Source organism: Adiantum capillus-veneris, chromosome 18, assembly GCF_014529385.1.
Source record: "Adiantum capillus-veneris isolate H3 chromosome 18, ASM1452938v2, whole genome shotgun sequence".
In the NCBI taxonomy this organism is placed as follows: Eukaryota; Viridiplantae; Streptophyta; class Polypodiopsida; order Polypodiales; family Pteridaceae; genus Adiantum; species Adiantum capillus-veneris.
Genome location: NC_140948.1, coordinates 95,952,350 through 95,974,862, shown reverse-complemented (window position 1 = coordinate 95,974,862; position 22,513 = coordinate 95,952,350).

Below are 22,513 nucleotides of genomic sequence, written 5' to 3'. Positions count from 1 at the left end.
AATAGCCTAGAGATTCTTAGGCATGCTCTCGTGAGCACATCCTGCAAACAATGCATTCCAAGAGGCGACGTTTTGGATAGGAAGCTCCTCACACACTTTTTGTGCTTTCTCAAGCGCACCACATTTGACATACATATCGACCAAGACAGTGCCAAGCACGACTTCTATTTTCAACAGCCTCTGATTAGCAATATAATTGTGAATTTATGTGCCCTGCCAGCGCCTTGCGTAGATCCTCATGCCTTCAGCATCCTGCATAGGTGATTGCATCTGGAGAGAGACCCTCACTTTGTATCTGCTGAGTGGAACACATATCGACCAAGACAAAACCAAGCACGACTTCTTTTTTCAACAACTTCTTAATAACAATATAATTGTGAATTTCTATGCCCATTTCAGCACCTTGCATAGAACCACATGCATTCAAGATGCAAGAATCTTCCAAATTGCCACATGTATTCAAGATGCAAGCATAGGTGATTGCACACCTGGAGAGAGACGCTCACTTCATATCCACTGAAAACAACCGAGAGTGTTCTATGTTAAGCATATCCCGCAATCAGTGCTTTCTAAGAGTTGACATTCAGGTCAGAAAGCTCCTCAAACACTCTTTGGTGCTTTCCCACGAACAACACATTTCGCATACGTGATCTTTGCTCTTATGTAGTGCCACATGATTTCAAGATGCAAGCATCGGTGATTACATCAGGAGAAATGTCCTTGCTTTGCATCTTGAAAATAGCGACCCAGCCAAAAGTCCATGGTCTTGTCATTATTGGGCATATCCCTCAATCAAATGCACTTGAAGAGAGACGACATTTTAGACATCAAGGCAGTGTCACATGCCTTCAAGACGAAAGCATAGGTGATTGCATCTGGAGAGGTGCCCTCACTTTGCATCTGTAGAAACAGCCCAGGGCTCCAAGGAGTCCCACATTTGGCATACATGTTGACCAAGGGCACCACATCATACATATGAGCACCAAAACATACATATGAGCCGAAGAATTGGCAAGCACAACATGTTTTTGAGAGCCACTAAGCAACAATCCATGCAATGAGAACACTGATATAGACAGTTGTTGTGGGGAGTTGCCTTCGTGTTTCATCCCAACAAAAACAGTTCTGAGCTTCTTCGGCCAACCCCTTGCTGGGTATATCCTCTTATAAGAGCACTCCAAGAGACCTCATTAGCGAGAAACCTCAATTCGCATCCAACTAAAACAATTGGAGAGACGCCCTCGCTTCGCCTTTGCTAAAAGCAGATTAGAGCTTTCTGACCCTGCCCCTTTGTGAGAATCTTGCAATTAGTGCATTCAAGAATCCACACTCTGGACAAGAAGCTCCTCGAGCCCTTGCATAGAGCCGCATACCTTTAAGATGTAAGCATAGCCTTCAAGGCAAAAGTATAGGCGACTGAATTTGGAGAGATACACTTGCTTTGCATCAGTTGATAATGGCTTAGAAATTTTTTTCCTTCTCTTGTTGTGCACATCTCGCAATCAGTGTATTCCAAGAGGCAACATTTCGGACAGGAAGCTCCTTAAGCACTTTTTGTGTTCTCACCTGCACCACATTTGGCATTCATAACGAGTAGGACAATACCAAGCACGACATGCTTGGTAGCGACGGACGACATGCTGCAATTTTGACTGCCTCTTGCAATTAATAAAGCTAGCACTAAAAAGCAAGCACTGCCTACGATTAAAAAAACTTGCAAAAGTCAATAAAATGGATGGAGCCGTTACAAAATCCAGCCACGTGGACGAAGGTGCTTCCAGATTTTCAAAAGAGGCTCCTAGGCTAACGAAGTAAAAAAAAGCAGTTCGTTTTTCTCCACAAGCACTTCGCAGGTTTCCCAGAAGCAGCTCGAAGCTTTATCTGTAGATTTGTCTCTGTCCACTCTTTGAGAGAGCGAGAGAGAGAGAGAGAGAGAGAGAGAGAGAGAGAGAGAGAGAGAGAGAGAGAGAGAGAGAGAGAGAGAGAGAGAGAGAGAGAGAGAGAGAGAGAGAGAGAGAGAGAGAGAGAGAGAGAGAGAAGGCTATGATGCTAGTAGGAGATGACGGCTTTGCTCACGCATGAGATTTAATGGAACCATCAAACGCAGACCCCCTATTGCCTTCTCATCCTCTGATCTATGTGCTTGTGTACGTTTTTTATTTTGTAAATTTTACCAAGAAGCGGATTGAATTAAGGTAAGAAGCTAAAAAAAATCTACATCAGACTACGCAAGGAGTGGGTTACTGAGAAGATTTCAAGGGGTTTGGTGACTAGTGTCAGACACTAAACTGTCAACCAAAGCAGTATATACTGGGGGTATTCTGAACCTACTGAAATTCACTCCATACATTATAGATTGTCAATCTTAGCCTGATAATGATCCACAAAGTCATTGGCTACTACAAGCCTCCTTGCTATTTCATGAATTTCATCCGAGATCCCCAAGACCTAGCCATGTGCCATGAGCCATGTCAATTGTCACATTGTCCATGAGATGTTTCTGCACTCTGAGCATCCAACTTGGAATAGTACTCCATTGCATCTTTTATCACAACAATCTTGTGCCTGTATATCTTGACTTGATCTAGTTTTAGATTGGCATCCTGCACATAGAAACCAATAAATATTACTTTCAGACTAGGTGTCTGACATGTGAGGCATTTCTATATAACCAAATGACCCATAAAAATCTGTCTTGTTCCTAGCCCATAACTTAGAAATAATCCTCACTAAATCAACTTGCAGCAATTGTTTCCAACTAGCGTGAAAGCCTATAGTTCTAATCAGGGGCTGAAGAATAGGAATGTTGGACTGCAATTCAAGAAAAGATGGGGAATATCCTCCAAGGACCTCTAGCTAGGGCACTTTCCATCACTCTACCCTGCCCTATTGCTCCTTTCTCTAGTCCAGATGGATTTGTGAAGAATAAGCCATAGGGGTAGAGACTGCTTGGGTTAGATACATATGTGCTAGATTGTCTGGAATTTATACCTCTATTGCTTCCTATCCAATGACACATTCCTTCTCGCGTTGAGAGTGATGTGCAGAGGAGGATCTAACTCTACTGTCCAGGTAGGGGGGTTGTTGAGACCCCCCCCCCCCCCCCCCCCCCCCCGCGCCCCCCATCTTACCTCTTTGGAGCAAGAGGGATTAAAGACCTCAAAGATCCAGTATAAGTCCCTGGAAAAGAGTAGAGCCCTTCTTTCCATAAGTTGCAATTCCCATGGTTCAAGATGATCTTTAAGGAGCAGTTGATCAATAGAGAGTCACCTCTTGGTTGAGGGGTTTTAGAGGTCTCCCCAAGTTCAAAACCCCTTGTGATGAATTCTTCTAGTTGTCTTGGCTTGAGCATTTGAGATCTGGGGAATGGGGTCTCTAGTCCACCAAATGGATTCTTCCTTTCTTATCCCTTGGCCCTAACTATGACTTTGACTATAAACAAGAAGAGATCTCCACTATTTCATGCTTGCCATATTGAATTTAGTAGAGAGAAGCCTAATAGTGCGATTTCTACAGGGCCAAAAAAAATAGTAATCCAAGGGAGATTGTTCCAAATCTTTTTCTCTTGGATGTGGAACTCGTTGATATTCATGAATAGCAAAGAGGCCCATTCATCTTTGGGTTGATCTAGAGCCCTGATGATAGTTTTGATGACATTTTTGTCAGCCCAACTCTTATGTTTCTCACCCCAAGTCCTCCTTGACTCTTAGGGAGAGTAAATATATCCCATTTAACTTTAGCTGCCCCTTTCTTAAAAAAATCACATTCCCATAAGAAATTCCTACAGATCTTGATAATTTCATTGAGGTGTGAGTTAGAAGGTCTCAATCAACTTAGTTTTTAAAAAAATAGCAGGTAAGCAACCATGAAGTGATTAATCACCAACAGTCTGCTTGCAATGTTGGATTGAAAACCCAACCATCTGTTTAGCTTCTCTCTGAACTTTCCTATTACCCAGTCCCATCTTTGTTTCATTGATACTCCAAAGCCAAAAGGAATTCCTTTAGTAACCTAAAGATATTCCCTTTAGGAATAACCTTACACCTTTGTTCTAGTATCCAATTTGGGATGCGAGAAAGAAATGATCTTACACATGTTTTAGAGTGATTCACTCTAGACCTAGACGTTGAAAAAAAAATGGATACTGCCTTCTAAAATCTCTTGATGGAATGCTCTACATTCTTCAACAGAGCATTGATGTCATCAGAAGACTGGGATAAACATAATTGCCTACTAGTGCTAGGTAGAGAGATTCCCTGGATAAGATTTTTTTCCATCCATCCTTTGATCAGATAGTTCAGACCATCCCTGCTGTGGAAAATAATAGAGGAGCAAGTGACTGACTTGTTAAGCTCAAAGCCTTCAAAAATCATACCATTGAGAGAAACTTTAGCATGAGCATTTCCAAACAGAGTAGTCACAAAGCCAACCTCATTCTTGCCAAACCCTATGTGAGACAAGTTGTCCAAGATGAAGGACCATTCTAACATGTCATAAGTTTTTTCATAGTCCACCTTAATGATCACAAAGTCCTGATTGGACTCCTTTACATACTCAATTCCTTCCCACAATGAGATAACAGCTGCCAATGGAGTCACCTGGCGTCCGTACCCCCAGTAGAGACACCACTCGACACCCCTCTCGAGACACCCAAGCTCACGCGTCGTAGGCAAGGGGACGTACCGTACTCGGTCGACATCACTGGCGGCATCATCTTGGATGTTGAAGGCAAGAAGGTGATCTCGTGCATGCGCGGTCTTTGCTCTCAGGTGTTTCAATACTACATACTAAACACCTGGAGTGAAGTGCCAAATGAATTAAAAGACAGAGTCATTAGCATGTTGCATGATGAGTTTCCCGAGTCAAGTCGAGATGAACGCTTCAATGAAGACCTGATGAGGGTTCGAATGCGCGAATACTGCAAGCACAAGTGTTCTGAAGTAGAAAAAGCAATAAAGCATGGGTAAAATAGACCAGATTGGCTGGCCAAAGAAGATTAGAAGAATGTAAAGCGTGCAATGCACGAGAATCTTGACAAGTGGAAGCAACAAAAGGAGGCAGCGAAAGCGCGAGTAGAGGCAGGGAGCTCGCAGCACTTGGGTAGTGGCCGGTGGGCTGCATCATTTGAGGCCGATTTTGTAAGTGTCTTTATGTTTGGTAGTTATGTCTATTTATTCTTTGTATGTTTTAAACAGTGGTCGATGACAGGACGTGACCTCACCCCGTACGAGCACGAGTGCGCAGGCAGAAAGGGCTTAAACGCCCTGATGGACATTCTCAATTGTTGCGGCGGTATGGTTAGTATTTCACTTTACTCTTTTACATTTGTTGTATTTTAATGATAAGCTAAGAATTTTTTTTTTTGTAATTATATGTTTATACTTATAGAAAGTCTTATTTTTTATTTCTACAAAATCCGACAGATACGCTGCTTGGATGCAATGAGACGTCTGATTAAATGGCATGAGTCTAATTGTAGCCAGATAGCACTAGTTTTCTTTTGTCATAGCATGTATAATAAGATGACGTGTAAACGTCTTTTTGCGATTATTGAAAAACGATGTATTTTTTCAAATCAATGACAATTGTGTTGTAACTATTACATTTGCAAAGCTTAAGAACAAAGTGATTTTGCCTATGATGTGTATAATTTTGTCATTGATTTACTTTTGTCAATTCACTTTCGTCCATTTACTTTTGTCAGTTTTGTATCTTTATTCTGCAAACAATACTATGCATGATGGAGTTAATGGTTATATTTTCTTGTGGGTGACTACTTTGGGTCTATACCTTGCACTTTCTTTCAAAAGTGAATCTGTGCTTATCTTGGATTCATTTAGGTATACTTTATTATGGAAACATTCAATATGGTTGATGGGTGTGCCCCCAAAAAGTTTTTACTCTCGGACGTCGCTATAAGCGTCTTTATTTAAGGTTCTGCAACGTCGCTATGAGCGTGCTACAGAAGAACGACAATCATCGCTATAGGCGTTGCTATATGCATCGCTATTTAGCGATGCATAGCAACGCCTATAGCGATGTTCCCATAGCGATGCTCTTAGCGATGGTTGTAGCGACACCGGTGAGTAAAAAAACCCAATGTATTTTCATCGCTCAAAGCATCACAAGTGCATATAACCTCTTGTAGTGGAATCTGATACCTTGCTTGGAAATAAGCAATAGTCATGGGGTTAGGACTTCTTTGAAAACTTGAAAAAATTCAGCGGGTAGAGAATTCAACCCAGGGGTTTTATTAGGCTTAAGAGTTTCTATGGCTAGATACAAATCAGCTTGTTAGATGGGGGAATCTATTAGGGGTACATCTTCAGCAAGAATGAATTTTTTTTGTACTCCCAAATGGTTACTCTGCTGACTTTCAATCTCCTCTGTGATCACTTTCTTTGGGCTAAAGAGTTTCTCAAAGTGATTTGAACAAATGAAGGTTATGCTGATTTGATTCTGATAATCCAATTTTTGTGATCAACAAGGGTACCATTTCTTTGGCATTTTTTTCCCCTTAATACACTAGACTTGTAATGAGCCACAAAAATGGCTCACATCAGGATTCTAGTAGATGAAACATAACTTTTGTATATGACATCAAAATTTCATGAAACTTCTTAATTATGGGTTCAAGATATGAAAAAAGTTTCTAAATACACAATTTACATGACAAGCTCAAAAATAAAATATTTACTTTTTCTAAAATTAGCAAATTGTACGTAAAACTACACTTCACTACTTAACTTGGAGAAGTAAGAAATATCGACAATTTTTTTATATGGGTTAAAAGAGCTTGGTACATCTATCACATACCTATTGAGAGATTTTTCAACGAAGTTTGGGCCTACTTAACAATGATTTGATTTACTTTCAAAAGGAAATAGAAAAAAATTGTCCATCCGCACAAATTAGTTGTAGAGGATGACAGTGGAAAGACACCTTTAGACCTTCATTTAGCTTTGTACTATTTTTTATCAGCTCATATTGAGTGTTGGTCATAATTCCCTAAAACCATTTCCTATTCAGATAACTAACATAGTGTTGTAATTTGTTTTACAAAAGTCTCAAAAAGCCACAAAAGTGGCTAATTTTTTACAGGACTAGTGTTAAGCTTATGAAAATATCTTTCGAGGGTCTATATGATTTGCCTGCCCACCATTCTCTGAAAAAGAGGGTAGAATGTTGCAGGGCTAAGTCCTCTCCAGCTCTCAACTGCATTTTAAGGGTTGTGACTTTGTTCTGGGTAGTTAAGTCCCGTGAGGCACATAAATCTGATCCTCAACTATTGTCAAGTTCTCTAACTCTCTCTCTTGCAAAAGTATTGTTCATGCCAAGTTAATTAAGTACAATGGTTATGTTGCTATAGATAATTAATTTCACCCTCTATGTTCTCAAATTAGTCTCTTAAAAATGCTCATTTTAGTCTCTTAATTCCCCTATTCTCAATGTTCATAGGCCATTTCCATTACATTGGTATCACAGCTATTGGTTTCTCTTTTCTTGCTTAAGAAGAGAGGTGCTTAAGTTGTCCATGAAAGGTTGGACCTACTCATTGCAATAGGGTAAGTGGGACAAAGATCTATTATCCTGGTTGAAAAGGACTTAGTTTGAGGTACACCGTTGGGAAATATAGTCTGAATAATGGAGTCTCTTAGGGCTTTCCTTTGTCCTAACCATTATTGAGATTCTAGCAAGCTCAACAGGAACCATAATCAACCGAGCAATGCTAGAGCCTCTCCACTAGTCTTTGTAATCAATAGTCTCTAAACCACACGTGTGGCTGCTTGAGGACTAATTTTCAAATGTAAAGAAGAGTAGCGACTAAGGTTTTTGAGGGTACCAAAGCACAAAGTATTTTAAACATAAGTTTAATCATAATGGTTGACAATAACCAAGAGATTAGAATTCACATTGACAACTTTGATTTTGCACATGAAGGTGCTAATGATGATGTCCCCATGTTTGTTAATTATCTTGCTACTAGGTTGCAACAAGCTATGGGTAACCGTGATTTGCAAGCCAAAGTTAGTCAACAACTTCGTTTTTATGGGATTTCCCTTCCTCTCCAAGAGGAGAGAGAGCTTAGGAGGCCTCTTGATGAGAACCCTAGAAGAAGATTCTCTCCCATAAGAGAGTCTTCTTCCTCTCCAAGAGGAGAGAGAGCTTAGGAGGCCTCTTGATGAGACTCCTAGAAGAAGACTCTCTCCCATAAGAGAGGAGGAATCCAAAGAACAAGAAAGAAGTGAATCACTAAGTTTTTTTGAAGTTGTGGCTCCACAAAGACGATGATCTAGACGATCGTCAACTCCTCCCAAGAGAAAATGATCAACCCATAGTACTTCTCATCACTCTGAAAGGGAAGAGAGGAAACAAAGGAAGAACAAGGCAAGAAATAGGTCACCCTCTTCTCCTTCTTCGTCACCTTCCTCCTCTTACAACAAAAAAAATAGCTATTCTCCTAGAGAATACAAGAGGAGAGGACATTGCAAATCCTACCCTGCTTGGAGAAGGTCCCAGAAGCTTAAGAAATTCAAAGAGGGAGGAAAGAGTATCTATTTTCTTACCTATCCTGGCACCTTTTGTGATATTGAAAAAGTATTGGCCTTCATCCATCAATTTAAGGCCTTTGGAGACGAGGGCTTTACAGAGTCCTCCAAGCTACATCATGTAGCTATGCACTTCCAAAAACCTGCTCGTCAATGGTGGCTAGCCTTCATGGCAACGATGAATCCCCAAATACATCGAAAACTCTACGAATCTCCATCATAAAGATATTCCTTACAAGCGATGCAAAGGACAAAATGCTTATCAAATGGTGGAGTTTGAAGCTACTCTCCAACAAGTGTGGACAAGTTTTAGAATTTACATCTCAAGGCTACTGTCTTTCAAAAGATAGACTTCACTGAGCAAAAGCAACAATTTTGTGCGGGATTACCTGAAGAAATGACCGAGTATGTCAACTCCCAACGTCCTAGTTCTATCATCGAAGTAATCCACCACACTATGGTTTCTTTGCGCATCAATTTCCAACAAGGGGCTAAAAGGAATTCGAAGCCCATAGAAAACAAAGACACAAATGAATCAAGAGGGAAGAACAATGCCTAAAAGTCTTCCCAAGGCAATTCCAAAAACAACATCAACAACAATTAGTCCAAGGAGAAGGGAGTTTACAAAGGTAAAAATAAACTTTCTCCTAAAGAGCTAGAAGCTTTTTGTAAGGACCACAAATGCTTTAAGTGTGGGGAGCAAGGATAGTGCTATCGTTCTTGCCTCAAAAGAAATGCCCGCAATGAGACTCCTAGAGCTTCCACGGTTGAACTCCAAAAGAGGATGCTCATTGCAAAGGATCACCTCTCTCCTATGCTTGGGGAAAGGTAAGGGAGCATGATGCCTTCATCTTGTTTGACCTTGGCTCTATTCACAACTTCATATCAATGGAGTTGGCCACTAAGTTGGGCATTCAAGCTTTTGAAATGGGAGATACTGTAACTGCCGATGGAGTTTCAAGGGGTAGAAAACCTCCGTTACTCCCTTGATTGGGAATTTGAGGCTTCATGTCCAAAGCTACCTCGATAAAGAAGAAATTTTTATCTCTGCTCTCCAACATGAGGATGTTATCCTAAGGGCACCATGATTCAACTGCATGGCTACCAACATGAAGTTCCTTGAAAGGAGAATCTACTTCACCTAGAGGGAAAAGAGCATGTATATGGATGCTAATGAGTCTGGTCCTATACTACATCATCAGGTTTACTCATCACGTATGGATGTGTCAATTCCAACACTAGGATGGCTACGTCCCTCTCATCCATAGGCAGAACTGTGTATCCTGAAACCAACTCATCAGCCTCTAGCATGAGCATGTCAAAGAACTTCATGTCTTTCATCTCTACCTGTGTCTCTAGGGAGCTGAAGTACTCTACCTTTGCCTGCACAAACTCTGACAACACCTGATATGTCTCACTAGACCATTGTTTCTTTGCCTCTGTCTCTACAGAGTCTAGTGTCACGTCCTACACAACTAAATGCTCTGTCTTGTGAGCGTGGTGGATCTCACCCGCAAAGGACATGTCTTGTCTCTCGCTCAATGCATTCCAGCAACAAAACCAAGACTAGGCCGTCTCAAACCTTAGACACATGCATAGGATATACCAAGCCGCTACAGGCTTCTCTAGCAATCACTAATGAACCACAATGCATCTAGAAATACTGCTCTCTAAGAAGTATCTGACAATTGGATGTGACTCCTGCAAAAGTGGAGAGTAGCCAATGATTGTGAGCAACCGATGAGGGGCCAAGGTGAGTGCATTTGAGTACAAGCAGGCTGTTGACAATAACAAGGTCTAAATCCATCACCTAAGTGGCGAGGGTAGCCTGGCAGATCTTTGCAAGATGGTGATGAGGAGGCTTTAATGCAAGTAAAGGCAATGCAACACCGGGGCCTCTAGCAGTAGACAAGGAGGTAGAAGCATGTTAGCGTGTCACTGAAATGGTTGTCCCAGACAATGCTAGTTAGTTGTGCTTGTTAGCATTTGTTGAAGACAAAAGGGCAAGTGAAATTTAAATGTCTTGGAAAAACATTACTTTACTAGTTCCCTCCGCGACCTTTTTTAATTTTTGGTTACCCAAGAGGGAGTGGGGTAGTGGGATGGACTCTCTCTCTCTCTCTCTCTCTCTCTCTCTCTCTCTCTCTCTCTCTCTCTCTCTCTCTCTCTCTCTCTCTCTCTCTCTCTCTCTCTCTCTCTCTCTCTCTCTCTCTCTCTCTCTCTCTCTCTCTCTCTCTCTATGTGTGTGTGTGTGTGTGTGTTTGTGTGCGCACGCGCATGCGCATGCGTGCGTGAGCTCCATCTCTCTTTCTCACTCTGAGACTCGCGTGCTAGTTAACATTGTTCCTACTCCATGTTGGTGTGTTCCGCTAGTAGTTAGCCTCAAAGTTCAGTTTTGGAAGATGAGCTACTATGCGCGCTCAAGCACAGACCCATACATATGGAGAACTAGAAACTTTCAATGCTGGAAATGATCCTACAGTATTACAACCCAATGTTAGAAATGGACCCAATGCTGGAACTTCCAACAATATTACAACCTCCAATGTTGGAAATGGAGGTGCGCTCTATAATGGTGGTAAGCAATCTCCAAATGAATTCATTGGTGTAGTTAATCATGTTTAGATTAATGTATCTCCAAATGAATTCATTGGTGTAGTTAATAAAATGTTAGCATGTTTAGATTATTGCATCATGTCCTCATAGCTACTCATTTCATTGATTTCAACTATCTGGGTGAAAGCATGTTTAGGTGGTACCACTTTTTGCACCTTTTGGTGGTAGCACCAATAGCACCTAGGTGGAGGGAAATTCAACGTTTTTCAAATTTGAGAAAAGAGGGAGAGGGAAATTCTAAATTTGCATGCAATATAATTTATGTACCTATAATCTAGATGCATGTGAGACATTATGGGGTGGAGTGGGTCCCCTTTTTTTGAACTTACAGTCATCATGGCCTACACACTCCTTGTTCTCTTTCTCCTTTCCTCTCATGCAACTAGCTTGTCACTCGGATGCCCACCTATACCACTTTGCTCCCATAGCTCGTGCTCCCCCCCGCTGCATGTTGTAGACATCACGCTCTATCCCCCATAGCACCCATTGTGCTCTACCATAGCCCTAGTGGAGCTCTGTCCCCATTGTCCCTGACATGGAAGCATAAAGGCTGTTGCAGCACCCTGTGCAGAGATTACTCCCAAGAAGAACACTCCCTTCAGGAAGCGCAAAAAAACAACTCAGAGCACGGAGGTGGTACAACAGGTGGCCCCTACAACAAACACCACAGCACAGCAGACCCTTGCAACACATGCGACACAGCAGACGCCTTCAACAACCACGACATAGCAGTCCCCTACAACCAACACGATGTTGCAGACCCCAGCAACAAACACGACCATCAAAACTTCTCTCTCTAAATGCATGTTGTTGGCTGAAAAATCTACTCGGAAAGGTGAGTTCTACATTGCGTTTTGGTCGTGTCTATGTGCCTCATGGCAATGCATGGCAAAAAATCTTATTTTTCAGCATTGGCTGTAAATCATTTTTCTCCATGGCTTTGCTTGCAGCATCGGTGGAGTATCCGGTACTTTCCAAGTTTTGGTATTTTGCGTTGCAGTTGCGTGAGGAATATAGATTGAGCATGGAGGGCAAGCTGCCCAAGGATTTAACAGACAAGGACCTATCACCTGAACAATGGTCAACACTGTTCAAGGTGCCAGAGAAGAAGAAGACTAAGATCTTCCTCCACGAGGTGCATGACCACCTTTACGATGCATGCAGGCTTCTGTATCAGAAGGTCTACCAGACTGTCCCCTCCAACGGCGAGCTCATGAAGAGGTTTTCGAGGGGGTTTGCATATGAATATTGTGATGCTACCAAAGCAGATCCCGACAACCATAAGATTGCATGGGCTTTGGTCAAGTATCAAGTATTAGAGAATGTCAAGAGCCAGAAAGGGGGCTCAATCAAAAAATACAGAATTTCATGTCCAATTATGGCGCGAAGGAAGCCCCCACATTTGAAGGACTGATAGAGAATGTTGTGGATGGTCTTGCAGCGTACAACCTCCCTCTACAACACATGTGAATAGCCTCTCAGCCCCTCTACACAGCATGGGTGTATAATCTTGCCGATGACCTTGAGTAGCAGGCAGTGACGGAAAAAGAGAAGGTGAAGTCTGCAAAGATAGTCCTGGATGCAAAGTGGAACTTATGGTTGCACAACAAAGGTACGTCCTCAGCTTGTGCACCCATCACTACAGAGGTGGAGAGCCTAACAGAGGAGGTGAAGAAACTAAAAGCCTCTCCAACAGAAAATGTAGTTGTGATTGCCAAAAAGAAGGCTGAAATCGGAGCCCTTACAAGGGTACTCTCCAAGTCCTTTGGATTTAATGATGCTACAAGGATGAAGGATGAGGTGTTAGCCATGCAGGGACTCGAGTCTTCTCTATCTTTAAAGTGTATAAAGTGCTAAAAGTGGTTGAAAGTGCTCACCTTTTAAGCACTTGCAAGCACTTTTATCCACCTACAGGCTCTTTTAAGCACATGCAAACACCTAGAAATGCCTGCAAGTGCTTGCAGGTGCATAAAAGTGGTTAAAAGTGCTAAAAAATGCTTGACTATTTAGCACTTGCAAACACTTTTAATCACCTGCAAGCACTTCCACGCACTTTTAAACCCCTACAAATGCATGCAAGTGCCTAACTTTTATGCACTTGCAAGCACTTCCACGCACTTTTAAACCCCTACAAATGCCTGCAAGTGCCTAGCTTTTATGCACTTGCAAGCACTTTGAATCACGTGCAGGCACATTAAAGAACTTTGAAGCACTTTCAACCACTTGAAAACTCTTGCAAGTGCTTGAAGGTGCTTCAAAGTGGTTAAAATTGCTTCAAAATGCTTTCAAAGTGCTTTTTGCAATCACTTTAAAGCACTTTTAACCACTTTTAAGACCCTACAAGCACCTGCAGGAGTTTGTAGGTGATTGAAAGTGCTTCAAAGTGCTAGCAAGTGCCCTTCAAACTGCTGCAAGTGGACAGATAGACCACCTGCAAACACTTCCAAGCACTTTTAAACACATACAAATGCCTGCAAGTGCTAAAAAGTGTCTAGCTTTTATGCACTTGCAAGCACTTTGAACAACCTGCATGCATATTAAAGCACTTTGAAGCACTTTCAACCACTCGCAAACTCTTGCAAGTACTTGAAGGTGCTTCAAAGTGGTTAAAATTGCTTCAAAATGCTTTCAAAGTGCTTAAAAGTGCTTTTTGCAATCACTTCACATCACTTTTAACCACTTTTAAGACCCTGCAAGCACTTGTAGGAGTTTACAAGTGGTTGAAATTGCTTCAAAGTGTTAAAAAGAGCTTCCAAGTGCTAGCAAGTGCCTTTCAAAGTGCTACAATTGGACAGATAGAGCACTTGCAGGCACTTGCAAGTGTCTGCAAGTACTTGAATGTTCCAGTAAGTGCTCCAAGGTGATTGCAAGTAGCTGCTGCTAGGGCCTGCATGTCCCCCATCATGGTTGGTTGTGCAATAATCTTCCTTTGTTTTTCATTTTGTACAGAAAATAGTTTAGGAAATGGACAGGGAGCTCGGTGAGTTCAAAAGGTAGGCCTCCTTCATGAAGGGGTCCAGCAAGTTCATGAGAAGAGAGGGCACAACCCTTCTAGTGCCACTCCACCTTCCAAGTCTAAATTTAATGTGGATAATAATTTATTGTGTGAAAATTGTGTGGTCTGTGGTCAAGAAATGTCGTAACAATATGTGGCCATTGTCTTTCAGCTGCATATGCCCACAAATACCATCCGTTCTTCTTTTCAGTGGTTGGTCAGCGCGTCTGATCCCAAGTGTGTGTACCAGACTATAAGGGAGATACCCCATATAGCAAGATATTGGGCACTTGGGAATTCTTATGAGGAGCTTGAAGGTAGGTTGGTCATTTTATACAACATAACTTATGCTAATCTGTTGTGGAGACTAATTGTGTGCGTTGGTTCAGTTGAGCCAATGGCTGAGAAAGAAGCTTCCACATCGTCCATGCACAATGTAGACAAGGTCTTTGACCTTGACGCCATGTTGATGAAGTACACGAACTTTTAGGATGGGAAAACTGTTGAGGGTGGTGACATAGACATTCTAAAAGGAGACAACTCCGTCCGCAATATCAACCAAGGTAATGTCAATTTTGTATATCTGTCTCCTCCCATGTCTGAATCATGTTCACCGTGTTCATTGTGGTCACAATATGCTGCCCAGGTATATTGATGCTTGTAAGGAGGACACTATAGTTGAGGCAGAGGATCCTGAAATGAATCGACCCTACAGTTTGTAGCGGTGGATATGTGGAAGAAGAGAAAGAAGCAGGTTTGAGGACAAGCTGTCCCAGGATCCCAAAAAGAGTACTGACAAATTCCCCCCATAAACTAGAGCATGCAAGAAGCTTTAGCTTCTTGCTGCTTTGTATCTTTGCCTTTCATGCTATCTTTTTTAGATTGCAACTTTGTATCGTTTTTCCCGGCAATATAAATATAAGTATTCTCTCTTCGTTTCTGTCCATTTGTGTTCTATAGTTAAAATTCGTGTGGCTGGCTCAAAATCCCCACCACCCACTGATGAGGTAGAGCACATTGATTGCCATCTTCCTTGCTACAAACCAATGTCTCGCTTCCCAGTCCATGGAGATTTGGCAGTAATTGTAGACTTCAACAATGTGCTTGCTTGTGTGCATGATAAGTGCAAAGATTGGAACCCCCATATTTAAACACATTGTACTTTGACAAAGTAAAGGGGGATGATAACGTCAACTACTATGTATGGGTGAAAGCATGTATAGGTGGACCGCTTTTGCCACTATATAGTATATGGTTTTTGGGGTTGAGAAAATGGGTGGTTTAGGCGTTTGGAACAGTGGGATTAAATTCAAAATTTATGGAAAAAAAGGGTTAAAATTTGATGTGTACTAAGTGAAAGCGCTTATTGGTTAATGATCACCTCAAGGTACCTTCAAGCACTTAATGCAAATATTCTCTCGAGTCTCATCCCTCCCACTCTGTCTCGCTCGTTCCTCCCCCCTCTCTCTGTCTCGCCCGCGCCATTCAGGTTTCTGATTTCCTCTTTCCTCGCTCCTTTGCGTTTCTCTGCTAGCCGAAGCAACAAGCAGCAACATCACAACAACAGCAAGCAAATTCAGGAGGAGTACGTACTTTTTGCTGGACTGGTCATCAACTTTAGTAAAAATCCCCTGCAGTAGCAACATGTATGTGGCATCATGTAGCTTGAAGCATTCTATCTCGAATGTTGGTTGAATTTGAATGTGGCTAGTTTTCCTAGGTAGCATTGATCCATGTTTTAACATGCTTCATACAGATGTAGAAGTGTTGTATGCTTGTCTCTGAATGTGTGGCAAGATCACCAAAGGGGGCTTGGCCTAGTGGTTAAAGTGAATGGGTGGGTGCGTAAGGACCCAGGTTCAACCCCTGGCGATATGGTATGCCCTCTGTTGGGGAGGGTATTGCAAAAAAAAAAAAAAATGTGTGGCAAGATAATCGTGGATTGTAACTATTAATGATGCATGTGTGAGTTTAGAATTTATTTCTGGAATGTATATGCATTGTGCACATCTAATTGATCACCCTTGTGAATGCTTTATAAAAATGCATCATCCAATTTGAAGCATCATGCAGCTTAAAGCATGAATGCAGATTTTATCAACTGTGTGTGCATGCTTATACGAATGCATCATGCAGGTTCAAGAATGAATGCATTTAACTATTGATGTTGTATCTATGTGGCATTTGTGATTTTTTCAGGATGAAGAACCAGGCTACAAAAGGACCTTCAGACTCTGACAAGGGTACACCTAGGAAGGGAAAGAGCTCTACGCAGGAGTCGCCTATCAAAATAGGTTAGATGCATCATGCATGCATTTCTAAAATTGGTTTTATGTCTTGTAAAATTTTTGAATTTTTTGCACATGCATGCTACAAAAAGAACTTCCGAGTCCCCCAAGGGTACACCTAAGAAGCAAAATGTTCAGGAGGTTAGATGCAGGTATTTCCCCCATGGATTCAATTAAAGTGTTGCTTTATTAGGAAAAAGTAGTGTGCACACCACTAGTAAATATCAAGAAGTGGGTGAACCCCACTTTTTATGGGTATTGCACCACTGATAGGCTGTGTTGAAGTGGTGCACCTGCAGCACCCTTTAAAGTTGGGCAAAAACCATGGTTGCATCACTACATAGTTTGCTGATATGGTGCACCATCTCTTAAAAGTGATACTGGACCACTTTAAAGTGCTGGACAACACTAAAAAGAGGTAAGGCTCTAGTAAAAACTGGCGATACAATGGGTGCATCACTTTCCAGTGGAAAACCCTAACTATTTTGTGGTGAAGCATCACTTTTAAGCGAAGCATCACGATAGTGCACCACTTTTCAGTGGTTCTACACACTTTTAAGGTACCGAATAACGTTCTAGTTAAGAAGCACCACTTTATAGTGGTGAAGACCACAATAAAGTGGTCAACATCACTATAAAGTGGTGAATACAACTATAAAGTGGTGCTTCTTAACTAGAACATTATTCAGTACCTTAAAAGTGTGTAGAACCACTGAAAAGTGGTGCTTCTTAACCTGAACGTTATTTGGTATAAAGTGGTAAACACCAATAAAGTGGTGTTCACCACTTTTTGTGGTTCAAATCACATTTCAGTGGTGTTTATAGTGGTGAAGACTACTATAAAGTGGTCAACATCATTATAAAGTGGTGAGCACAACTATAAAGTGGTGCTTCTTAACTAGAACGTTATTCGGTACCTTAAAAGTGTGTAGAACCACTGAAAAGTGGTGCTTCTTAACTTGAACGTTATTTCGTATAAAGTGGTGGTCACCACTTTTTGTGGTTCAAATCACATTTAAGTGGTGGTGCATGATGGTCAACCACTTTCAGTGCTGTAGAACCACTTTTTAGTGATGCTTTACAAAAGTGCAATAATCTTTAGTTTTGCATCTTTGTTAAAAGTGGTGGTTATGTGCTTTTAAGTGATGAATCTTTACAAGGAGATACCACATTCTATTGGTGTAGCACCACTTTTTAGGAGTGTAGCACCAGTTTTAAGTTGTGTACAACAATTCACATCGGTGTAGCACAACTCAACAGTGGTTCAACCCACTTTTATGTGCTTGAGCACCACTTTAAAGTGGTGAAGAAACACCAAAAGGTGATGTATCACCAGCAAATAGTGGTGTAGCAGGACTTTTTAGTGTTACCTAACCAAGTGGTTGAGAACCATTTTGTGGCACACCACCACTTAAAAATTTTGCAGTACCACTGAGAATGGTGCAGAAATCATTTCAACCACTTCTTATTGTTGATAAAACAAGTTTAATTATGGCTCATTACATACTAACATGCATTCATATATGTTTTTACAGGGAGGTGGACAGTACCACGAGTGGCCTTACCCACTCAAACAAAATTTTGCTTCACCAAGGAAGATTTTCATACCGAATAGGGGCTATTCTTGGTTGGCTAGAATCCGAAGCTCCTATGTGATGATGATTTCTCAGATGAGGAGTGGCTTAGGGTATGGCTTTACAAGCGCCACCAAAAGGAGAAGATGCATTTAAAGGGGCTGAGGCCTGAAATGTATGAAGAATGTCTCCTGCTATACCACAAAGTATATCACGGAGCTCCCCCAAACAACGAGGTAGGCGTGCATTTTGCACATGGAGGTTTAGTTGCATGGGCTGTGTATACTGAAGGTGTTATCAAAATGTTACGCCAACAGAAAACTTTAAATAGGAAATTGGAGAAATGAAGGTCCACAAACGGTCCATGCCTTGGAAGCGAGTGGAAATTTAATGCAGAAAATATGCCTAATTACACTGACAGTACCGGCACAGGCTTTGACTGGCAGACATACTCAGGTGGACATCAATTTTCAGGGCAGGCTAAGGAGGAATTTCTAAAGAAGCAGGCCTTTGGCTCGATGGGAACATTTGGAATGTCAAATTTTTCCTCGACTACATTTTCTGCGTCAACGGCTGATGTAGTAGCTATTTCTAACATGAAGGCTAATGCTGCTGAAAAGATAAAAGAGAAGTAGCAATGTCTTCAAGCAATAAAAATTGCTTTAGATCAATCAAAGACAAAGAGAGATGAGCAGGTTGGTTTGATGCGAGGCGCCGCCAAGATCGTAGAGAGACTGAACAAGGATATGGAGGAACTCAAGTTGCATAAGGTTGGGCTTGTACCAAACGAGGAAGCAATGGCAAAGCTTGAGACCTTGATTCAAATCAGAAAGGAGGCTCTCAAAGACATGGGACTTGATATTGAAGTGCACAATCTCGATAACCTAGGTGAAGAGGCAGCACAGTTACAGGTATGTAAGCTTGATTGATTCACCTAGTAGTAGTTGATATTACTTAAAAGTGGTTAAACTCTATTTAGAAAAAAATGGTTAGAGACCATTTTATATGGTAAAAGACCACTTAAATGTGTTTATATAACACTCTTAAGTGGTACCACATAAAGTGATGAAGACTCTTGAAAGTAATGCACAAACACTTATACTGTTTTATAAAGCACGCAATGCTATTTTTTTGCAGGGTCAGCATGACACTTTGTTATGGGAAGTAGAAGTGGCGACAAGGCATCTTCGATTTGTGGAAATGATTATTAAATTGTTCAAGTCAAGAATGCATATCCTTCCTGTCAGGCCGCCTGTTCATTTGGGATCAGACAATAGTTGTGTGCAGTTAGGTGACTGTGTTGCTTGTGGGATGTCTATCATGCAGACTGTTGTTACCGATGTCTACATGCTCCGGTGTCAACATCTGTATCACCCACTTTGTTTTGTAACTGCCTGTAAGTCTGCCGGCCAGTGTCTATTTCATGGATGTGAGGAACCTTTAAAAGATGCTTTGAAGCTGTTGGCACCTGGAGAGGCAAACATGGATGAGCATGTTGGTACAGGTAATCGATGTTTTTATACCTTATGAAGATGATTGTAGATTCATTTCTTGACCATTTTGTTTCTTTTCTCCATGTAATTGCAGAGAAAGATCCAATGGAAGGCGTCTTTGGATCTCCTGTTGATGGAATTGGTAATATTCTGTGGAACATTCTTCTCTTTGAATGTTCACATAACTTAATATTGAGTATTATTACATTGTCTTTTATGTAGCACACTCCCAAGCTGGGTCATCACGCAAGCCCAATATTGATAGCATGTGTGGTGGGTGCAGGGATAAGAATGCATCCAAGAAGCAAGCAGGTGAAGACACTTCGGACCAAAAAAAGGAAAAAAAAAAAGGCCTGAAAAAAGAGCAGATGTAGTGGGAGCTCAAGGTGACGCATCCAAGGAGTCAGCCGAGGTGCCTCTGATGCTAGAACCTACAATGAACAAGGACGTAGAGGATGCTGAAAAATCATCTGAGAAGCCAATTGAAAAGGAGACAACAGTGAACTTGTCTGATGAGGACACGGATCTTCTTATTTCAGATGTTTGTGCAGAGATTTTGGGGCGTAGGAAAAAGAGGAGCAACACTGAAGAGCGCACCACACCAAAGAAAAAAACTAAGGTTGCATCCGAGCCTCCAGAGCCTACTCCAGGAGGTAAAAAATCCAAGGATCCTTCATCTGCTTGGAAAAAGACTAACCTCCAAGCACCCAACCTTAAACCTCCCAAACCAAAGTCCCACGAGAAACGTTTGTAGCCCCTATTAACCTTTTGTGCTTTGTAGCCTCTTTGTAATTTTGTCTTTGTACCCTCATTTTGATGACAATGAAACGACGGCTTTATTTTTCGTTCACTAGTTGTTTATTGCTCATTGATTGTCTATTTATTGTACTCATATTGTTCATTGATTGTCTATTTATTGTACTCGTATTGTTCTTTCCGACATCATCATGAGCATCTTCAAGTAGAGCTTATTTTTTCTCCAGTATCTCCTTCCAAGTGGATTGTTGCCATAGAAGTTCAGGAAATTAATGAAATGGAAATCAATAGCTTGGAAGGTATACTTTTCAAGTGTATTTTGAAAAGGTCAATATGTCACTCTGATTGAGGTTTTTAAGGCATGGTACTTGTCTATGGCAGAACTTAGCTGGATTGGAGATGTTCAAGAACCAGATGAGAAGGTTGAAGACATAGCAGCTAAGCAGGATGCAGATGTAACACCAGATAAAGTAGAGGAAGATCAAGAACCAACAATTTGCCCCGAAATTGAGGAGATTTCTCCAAACTACCCTGGATGGGGATATCTTGTTTCGAATTTCTACAAGATCAAAAAGCTCATCATCCTTTATCTCGATGGACTATTCGTGAAACGAGATGTAAGCAAACATGATCCAAAGACTGGAAAACTTAAACACCCTCCATGTCCAGCTTCCGACAGAGTTAAACTAAAAAGAGTGGACGAGAAGTTGTGGATCTACTACCGTAGAGATGCTGAGCAATTTGTTTCGGATTTGAGGCAAATAGCAGATGCAATGATTTGGAGCATTTGTACTGCTGCTAACATTGAGCTAATCCTCAGTACGTGTTGGCCACACATATGGGAACATAGGACTTATTACTGTAGGGATCTCTTCTCAAACTGGCAATGTGAGAAGTGGTTGTATTTTGAAGAGATTGCTGGAGCTCCAAGAGACCTTGCAGGAACTATGTCTTTCAAGCCCCTTTACCATGTCTGGAACAAGTTTCTCCTCGATGCTAACACGCTCCTACTCTCATATCTGCAATGTGATTAGTGTGCGCGACGGTGTGTGTGCGTGAAGCTAACTACTGTGTGTTGCAGATGCCACGACTGTATATTATTTGAGATAACGTAAATGTGTTCTTTACAAAGCCTTAGGTTTTAGCTTATATACAAAGCCTTCAAACCTAATGTCCGGCCAAATGACCTGAATTGTCCCTAGGCTTCTACAGAGATTAATTACAAGAAACTGAGTTGGCTTTACTCATTATACAAGCATCTGTGGCCAAAATACAAGTGCCGACTTAAAATATGAGGGTCCCGTAAACATTACAAAAGTGGTCGTAATGGCTCAAAATAATAATAACGGGATATTCGATGACATCCATGAACTCGTATCTTCATGTTGCAGCATCCATCTTCATCTTCATTACTTCATCACCATCTTCATGTGGAATCTTTACAGAATCTTTGAGGAATCTTTAATGGAATCTTCATGGAAACGTTGTTGAAAGGGCATCCTTTCAACACTCTCCCCCTCCGAATTCTTGTCGTCCCCGACAAGACCCTATGTCTTTGCTGGCCTTGACAGGTTCTTGATGTCTTGGTGTTGGTTGAAGTTGTTGTGGCAGCCTCTTCTGCAGTTGGTTGCTTTGCATGATGTTAAAGCTGCCTTGAAGTTGTACCTATAGTGTGTTTGAAGCCTGGGACTCTCCCCCTCCGATTTGTTGTTGTATCTTGAATTGCATGAGGTTGTATGGACTTGTTGGTGCAGCAGGTTGTTGTCATTGTAGCTCTAGTTTGCTTTTCATGTGATTGTTATCTGGCAGTTGTACCTGTAAGTTGACTTGAAGCTTTGTCAAGCTGTTTTTTGGCCTCTCCCTTTTGACTTGTTAGTAGATTTGCAATTAGTAGTGTGGGGATATCGTGGTTCTTCTTGTTTTTGTTGTTATAAAAAAATAAAAGAGTAAAAGTAAAATGTAGCATATATACAAAATGAAGGTCTTGGATACCTGGATAAGACTAAAGGGAAAAACCCAGTGGGAAAAAATGTCTTTAGTCATAATTAAATGCGAGGCTATATATACTTAGGTTATGATGTTATAGAGTTCTGCCGAGTTAAAGTACATATGGCTATATGGCTACTAGTATGGGCTTGATATACATGGATAAGTGTTAGTAGCTTGAAGTCAGAGTCGTTGTTGTTGAGCAAAGCTCATAAAACCTGTTTCCGCTTGGTCATCGTCATTTGTTTGTGTAAGT